Genomic DNA, 8,229 nt, shown 5'->3' with positions numbered 1-8,229 from the left:
AAGAAGCAGCAAAACTTTAAAAAGAAAGCCTTTGTCTACATTAGATCTCAGAGAAGGACATCCTACTAAAAACTATTATCCATTTCCTTGGAAAAAACATCTAAGCATGAATTTTGTTCTGAACTCAGATACCAAGTCTTCCAATCTATGTTTAAGTTTATAATCTATGTGACATTCCCCTATCTCCAACCCCACACACCCCTATAAATTCTAGAAGGCTTTGTGTTGTGACTTCCTATGCAAAGGATTGGTAGAATTATTAGGAGCTATATTACACAGTCAGGGAAACTATAATGGAGAATAAATAATATTTACACATGGGTATTTCTTCTCCATATTTCTCCATTGGATCATTATGATTGTACAATGAAGCCCATTAAAAAATCACTCAATAATTCAGTTTAAAACTTAAAGTTATCTAGTTTCCCAAGATCAGACATCACTACTAATACAATCTACCAAATAATATATTTTTTATTGGTTGTTCAAAACATTACAAAGCTCTTGACATATCATATTTCATACATTAGATTCAAGTGGGTTATGAACTCCCATTTTTACCCCTAATACAGATTGCAGAATCACAATTCAATGTTACTTTTCTTTAATAAGCACTAGTGCGGCAGTCTGGCTGGGCACAATTCAGGAGCCACTTGTCAAAAGAAACGAACTTTATTTTTAGAACACACACACCACACCACACAGCTCCTCAGGAAAACCCTCAGAGCCCAACTGCCACCACAGGCTTCCCACAAGCCTCTCAACCTCCCCCACTCCTCCTGCTCTTGAGGCCGATTGGCTGGGTCTTGTGGGCAGAGCCAAAAAAGTCCCCCAGTGAGCAGCTCTGTGGTCTGAAAGGGAGGGGAAACAGCCCAATGAGCATCACCGCAGAGGAGCCAATCAGTTGGCAGCTAGAAGTTTGCTGAGGCCGCTGTGAGCCAATCATCAGCTGGCAGCTGGAAGTTTGCTGGGGCCCCTTTGGCTGTGGCTCTCAACACACTAGATAATGTATGAAACACAAATAAAGGAATCCCAGTTCTTTTATTCAAGGCTTTCTTTTTTATTTAAATAATGATGAGAATCTTTCATATTATCAGTTCTATCTTTTTAGATATTAAATTTTAAATTCCTGGCATAAGACAAACATCAAAGTGTACTTTGATTGAAAAAACACTAACATCTGATACAGTAATAAACAACAATAATTATTCATATATTCTATTACCCAATTTTACATTTATTATGTTTATAGCACGCTAATTTGGAACACCAGAAGGGGAAAATGGAAGATTTGGGATATTTGTAAGGAGAAAAGTAGTCAAGGACATCATAAATTTCAAAACACATGGTTCCAATTCTACTTACAACATACATACAAACGTCTGGGAGGTAGCTAATTTTTTTTTTTTTTTTTTTTGCTTGTTTGATTTGTAATCTACAGGTATCTAAGTCTCTTTTATTATTTTTCAATAATCTTCCAAGATGAATATCCCAATAAGCTTCATCCATATGCCTCCTTTTAGTATCTCAATGGGGTTTAGGATACTCTCTCCATTTCCTTCTATATAAGACATCAGGGAACAGTTGGCAAAGAGAATTCTCCTTGAGAAACTATAAAAGCTTGGTTATAGACTTATATCTATATATGGAAAATTCTAAGTCATGTCAAAAAACTCTAATATAAAATTTAATTTGGGTTTTTCTTAACTTATAAAAGTATGACATTTTTCAATCTGTGAAGGGAAATTTAAGAATGAATCACTCTCTAGCACTTCTACATATGCACTTTTTAATTCATGTTATTACTGCTGTACTCCGGTCTATAAAATATTTATGTTATCCTAAGGAAGGTAATATATACCAAACATTATTGGCAGGAATTTCAGCACTTCTGAAGTAAAAGGAACATGGAGGTTAGCCAAGTTTTTATCAGCACTAGAAGATTGTACATTTGACCCATGCTGTTTCTTATGGCAAATGCTTCCATGAGTATAGTTTGGGTAGTTAAAAGGTAATGCTTTACTCAACTTGGTAGTGGGTATACAAGAGCATTATCATGACTACAAACCCATCCTAGAAGAAATCTTTGAAAAAGATTCAAACTCAATGTATATTTAACAGTGTTCTTCCTGCCATTGCACTATGGAGGGGTAATAGAATGAGAAGATAGATAAACTCTGCTGACTCAATAAGTGTGGTTAAATTCTATTTTTCCTAAGTCATTAAGCACTGCTTAAAATGGAATTGGGGAAAATAAAAGGGGGGAGTAGGAGCCAGAAATCCCTCAACCTGATAACATATATAGTAATATGCAGAGCTGGGTCACATATCAAGTAACTAACGTCTCCATTTACTCTTTTTTTGCCACTTCCTTATAAGAGAATCTGAATGGCACCAAATGGTAAAAACTGTGAGTTTACAGATTTCAACCAGCTGTCTTCAGAATCAATCCCCTTGGGGCTTCCAGCTTGGTATTTTTCCATACTTAACAGGATTTGGAAGGCAAGAGATGTAAAGATGTGTGGGCATTCAGTCACTTAAAGAAGCTTTGAAATATTGCGTAACTCAAGCATTGTGATAATCATTGATGATATAAGAATTAAAAGTTTATTATTACAACCAGCAAGAAGATTATATGCTATACAGAAAATTCCATGAGTTTACTAATCAAACAACATTTCCAGAACCCAATGAAATAAATACATATCTAGAAAATTTAATACTTTAGGTTATTTATATTTTAAAAATTTTAGATAATTTAGGACCAGTAGAGTTCCAAAAAGTGGTCAAAGTAATTTTTTGAATCAACTTTTCAAAAGCAAATTATCTATAAATCACTAAGAAATATAGAAAGTATAATCATTCACCATAGAAACTTTAACTGAAAATAGATGTTGCATAAATGTAATTTTATCATAGTAACAATGACAAACAGACCGAATAATAATAATCTAGAAAAGTAAACTAGAACACAATAACCTTAACAAAACAGTTGAATTACCCACATGAACAAATAAATAAAATTCTACTGAATTATGTAAATAGGCATTTTAATAAACTTATATAGCAAATACTTGCTTAGTTTATACTTTATAATTGTCATGGTTCTGACATCTAGGAATAAGATAGTAAATAAACTCCCTGAGATAATAAACCACTACACATGCACTACAATTCCAGGTGCCAACAACTGTTTTGAAGGAAAACAAGGTAAGTAATAATATGATAATAAAGGCTGATCATTTAAATAGGGTAGATAGGGAAGCTGTTTGGGGTTGAGGTGACATTTGAGCCATACTGAAAAAAGAGTTGAAGAAGAGATTCTCCTATTTCTTGATTTGAAGACTAAAAAGTAGTAAGAGAAATATATATATATATATATATATATATATATATATATATATATATATGCAAATTAATACAGTTTACTTAAACAAACAAAAGTCTTGAAGGAAACAATGTCAAGAGGTACAGTTGTGCTGAGTTCTTTCTTCTTTATTTTACAAAAGAAATCTATAATTATCATGTATTAGTTTAATATTCAGAAATAATTGTCATCAAGAACACTCCTGCTATTCCGATACAGAAAAAAAATATTCTGGTGCCGCAGTCTGGCTGGGCACACAATCACGAGCCACCACACAGCTTGTAGATTCAAACAGCAACTCTTTATTCCCGAACTCACACCAGCCGTCTACAATCACGTTCTGGGGAAATTCACGTTCTGGGGAAATCCACGTTCTCTGCCCAAATCCACCTCCACTGGGCTTCTATCTCCAAAATATACTGTCTGAATCCCGTGAGAACTCAAGGGGAACTCAGGCAGCAGGATACGCCCTATTCCTAGCAGGAATAATCTTAAACCTTAAACCTGGAACCTAAACTGGGAACGCCCTAAACAGGATTATCTTAAAACCGGGAACACCCTAATCTGCCTTGGTCCTTGAGCAAGGTCACCTACATTCAATGTCGCTGCAACATGTCAGCAACATGGGGTACGCTGGCAAGGAAATTGTCATACCTACTTGGCTAATGGCTCCCAGCATCTCCCCCCTTCTGATTAATTAAACAACAAGCAATGTGGCTTAAGGACCGTGCCTGGTAGGTTGTCCAATTCAACATATGGTTCTTACCCGTCATCGGAAAACTGACCTTTAGGCGTCAGCCTCCTGTCTTAGGTTGATACCACTGCAATTGAATCATACCCGTCACTGACTACCGGTCCAGCATACAGCCATACTTGTGGATAGGTCTATGCACCAGTGGGGGGGTGAGGTTCTTTGCCTCACCTCTGTTGGCCCCCAAATTTGGCCTTGGTGCCAGTGGGGGAGTAAGGTTAATGTGGCTTATGGACCGTGCCTGGTAGGTTGTCCAATTCAACATATGGTTCTTACCCGTCATCGGAAAACTGACCTTTAGGCGTCAGCCTCCTGTCTTAGGTTGATACCACTGCAATTGGATCATACCCGTCACTGACTACCGGTCCAGCATAAGCCATTGGCCCCCAAATTTTAGACCATCACTAGCAGAAGGGAGGAGGATACAGAAAGGCCACGACACCAAGCCAATTGACGGCTCCTTGGGAAAAAATTGCATCACTGGTGACACCATCAGCAAAGATATGTCAGCACTACCACAATTAACATGGGGTGCGCTGGCAAGGAAATAAAAATTGCATCACTAGTGACACCATCAGCAAAGATATGCCAGCATTACCACAATTCGCTGCACCAAACGATAGTTACATAGTCTAGGCAAGTTCTGCAAGCAGTTCAAAGCAGAGGAATCTATCAATATGTCCATTTCCTCCCAAAATCCGTTTCCTCCCAAAGTAAGTTGACTCTTTGATTGAGCATTACTTGTTGAGTTCTTCACCGGCACTGGGATGGAGATAGGAATTCTGGCAATGATGCTAAAGAGACATTATCCTGAAAAGAATTATTAAATATAATGAAAAGGAAAGGTGAAAGTAAACAAACAGATCTGTTAACCTACTTTAAAAACAATCCTTAACAGCTGTTTACCTAATTTAAATTAGTAAACAAACAGATCTGTTAACCTCCTTTAAAAACAATCTTTAACAGCTGTTTACCTAATTTAAATTAAACCATTTAAATCACGTGAATAAAAATAAATAATAATAATTCGGATCCATTTTTTCATGAGCGCTCCTCATATAAGAAATATGGACATACGCACATACAGACATACAACACAAAACACAAGAGTGTACACAAACGTACAACACATAAGAAAATAGTAAAGGCCTTGTAGCTTTACCTGGGTGAAATCTCCATTGCAATGTTTAAAAACTCCACCGTCAAAAAATAAAACTGATCAGAAAAACATTAACCTAGGTTTGTATGAGCTCAAAAAATAAAAATAGAACCTTATGATGTGGAAAAATGCAATAATAAAATAGCTATTGAAAAAAGCATCCTGGTTAATCACTGTCGCAGATGTAAGAATGGCCAAGCTGGAGTTCTGGATATCAGCTGTTATGGATTTGAGTCAAATCATCTTCTTTTCGATCTGTAGAGACTGTTTTAGTTAATCTCTCTGGAATCCAAATGGGCTGCTGTTCTCCCTGTGGAAAAACACAAACAGACCCCCGACTCCAGACAATCACTGGGTCAGGACCTTTCCATTGTCCTGTTAGAATATCTTTCCAAAGTACTTTAGGCTTATGTACATTTTTTGGATACATATGCCTTTCCGCAGCACTAAGTCCTGATGAATCCAAATTTAAAAAGTTTAGAGTAAAAAGCGTTATTTTAAGTTTATCTTTGGGGGATATATACCCCTTTCCAATTCCCTCTTTTTGCTTTAATAAGTATGTTTTAATAGTTTGATGAGCTCTTTCAACTATGCCTTGTCCCTGTGGATTGTATGGGATTCCTGTTATATGAGTAATACCAAATGATGAGCAAAATTGTTTAAAAGAGGTAGAGGTATAGCCAGGACCATTATCGGTTTTTAACTGTTTAGGAACGCCCACAGTGGCAAAATTTTGTAAGCAATGAGCTATAACATCTTTAGTTTTTTCTCCGGCATGAAGGGAGCCCATCAAAAATCCAGAAGAAGTATCGACTGTAACGTGTAAATATTTTAATTTTCCAAATTCTGGCAAGTGTGTGACGTCCATCTGCCAAATATGGTTAGGTATCAGTCCTCTAGGATTGACTCCAAGATTAACTTGTGGTAAAAATGTCACACAATTTTGACATTGTTTTATTATATGTCTGGCTTGTTCCTTAGTTATTTTAAAACGCTTTTGTAAAGTATTAGCATTAACATGAAACCTTTTATGAAAATTTGTAGCTTCTTCAAATGTAGAGAAAATATGTATGTCATGTGTAGTTTTATCTGCTAAATCATTGCCTAAACTAAGGGCTCCAGGCAATCCTGTATGTGCCCTAATATGTCCTATGAAGAATGGATCTTTTCTGTCCCAGATTAGACTTTGTATAGTGGAAAACAAAGAGAAAACAGTAGAAGAAGGGGAAATCCTACCAGCATCTTCAAGAGATATTATAGCATTAACTACATACTGACTATCAGAAAATAAATTAAATACAGAATCTTTAAACATCAAAAAAGCTTGTAAAACTGCATTAAGCTCTACCTTTTGAGCTGATTGTTTGGGTACTAAAAATGTAAAAGTTTGATCAGGGGTAACTACTGCTGCTGTACCATTATTTGACCCATCAGTGAAAATATTTGGAGCATTCATGATAGGTGTTTTTCTTGTCATTTTAGGAAAAACTACAGGATGCTTAGACCAAAAAGACAACAAAGGATTAGATGGTAAATGATTATCAAATGAAACATTAGATTTACACATGATTATTGCCCAAGTATTTAACTCATTAGCTAACTCATCAATTTGATCCATAGTATATGGAGTAATAATTTTATTGGGAGAAATTCCAAACACTCCCTTCGCTGCTTTTATTCCTTTGAGTATTAATTGTCCTACAGCCTCAGGATACCTAGTAAGAATAGTGTTAGGAGAATAAGATAAATGTATCCATAATAATGGACCTTCTTGCCAAAATACTCCTGTAGGAATATTTTTTGTTGGTAGTACAATAAATAATAAAGGCAAACTTATATCAATTCTATCCAAATGCATATTTTCCATATATGTTTCAATAATTTTTAATGCCTCTCTTGCTTTAGGAGTTAACATGCGGGGTGAATTTGGATCTGATGGACCTTTTAGAATATCAAATAAAGGTCCCAACTCTCCTGTTGGTATACCTAGATAAGGCCTTATCCAATTTATGTCTCCCAATAACTTTTGAAAGTCGTTAAGTGATTTGAGTTGATCTACTCGTATTTGAATTTTTGGTGGACGGACCATGGTTGAGGATAATAGAACTCCTAAATAATTAATTGGAAAATTTAATTGTACTTTATCTATTGCTATCTCTAGATTATAATTTTTTAATAAGTTTGTAAGTGTGGCATAACATTCCAGCAATATGTTTTTATCTTTATGTGCCAATAATACATCATCCATATAGTGAAATATTTGTAGTTCAGGATTTTGATTTCTAAGTGGCTGGATTGCTTTGTTAACATATATTTGACACATAGTTGGACTGTTAGCCATCCCTTGAGGGAGTACTTTCCATTCATATCTCTGATCAGGACCTTCATGATTTAATGCAGGGATAGTAAATGCAAAACGTGGACTATCCTTGGGATGAATTGGAATTGAAAAAAAACAATCTTTAATATCTATAGCTAAAACATGCCAGGTTTTTGGCAAAGCAGACAATTGAGGAATCCCTGATTGAGCAGGTCCCATAATAATCATCTCATTATTAATGGCTCTTAAATCTTGCAATAATCTCCATTTACCAGATTTCTTTTTGATGACAAAAATGGGAGTATTATGGGGAGATATGGAAGGTTGTATATGTCCTTCCGCTAATTGTTGTTTGACCAGATCATGGGCTACTTGTGTCTTTTCTTTAGTCAGGGGCCACTGAGGAACCCACACTGGTCTTTCTGATTTCCAAGTAATTTTGATTGTCTCAGTGGCCCTTTCTGAAAATCCAACCCATGTCTGTCTGTTCCTTGATCTATTTGTACTGGTGCTGCTATACCTTGCCCTTGTTTTCCTAATCTTTTTTCTTTCCTAAAGCCTTGTCTAGCCCTAGTAGTGGGCGCATTAGGATTGATGTTATTTGTTAACGTCAAACCTAATTGATCTAGGAC

The sequence above is a fragment of the Marmota flaviventris genome, chromosome 7 (genome assembly GCF_047511675.1).
Source record: "Marmota flaviventris isolate mMarFla1 chromosome 7, mMarFla1.hap1, whole genome shotgun sequence".
NCBI lineage: Eukaryota > Metazoa > Chordata > Mammalia > Rodentia > Sciuridae > Marmota > Marmota flaviventris.
The sequence above is the reverse complement of the archived record's forward strand: the minus strand, read 5'-3'. Positions refer to the sequence as shown.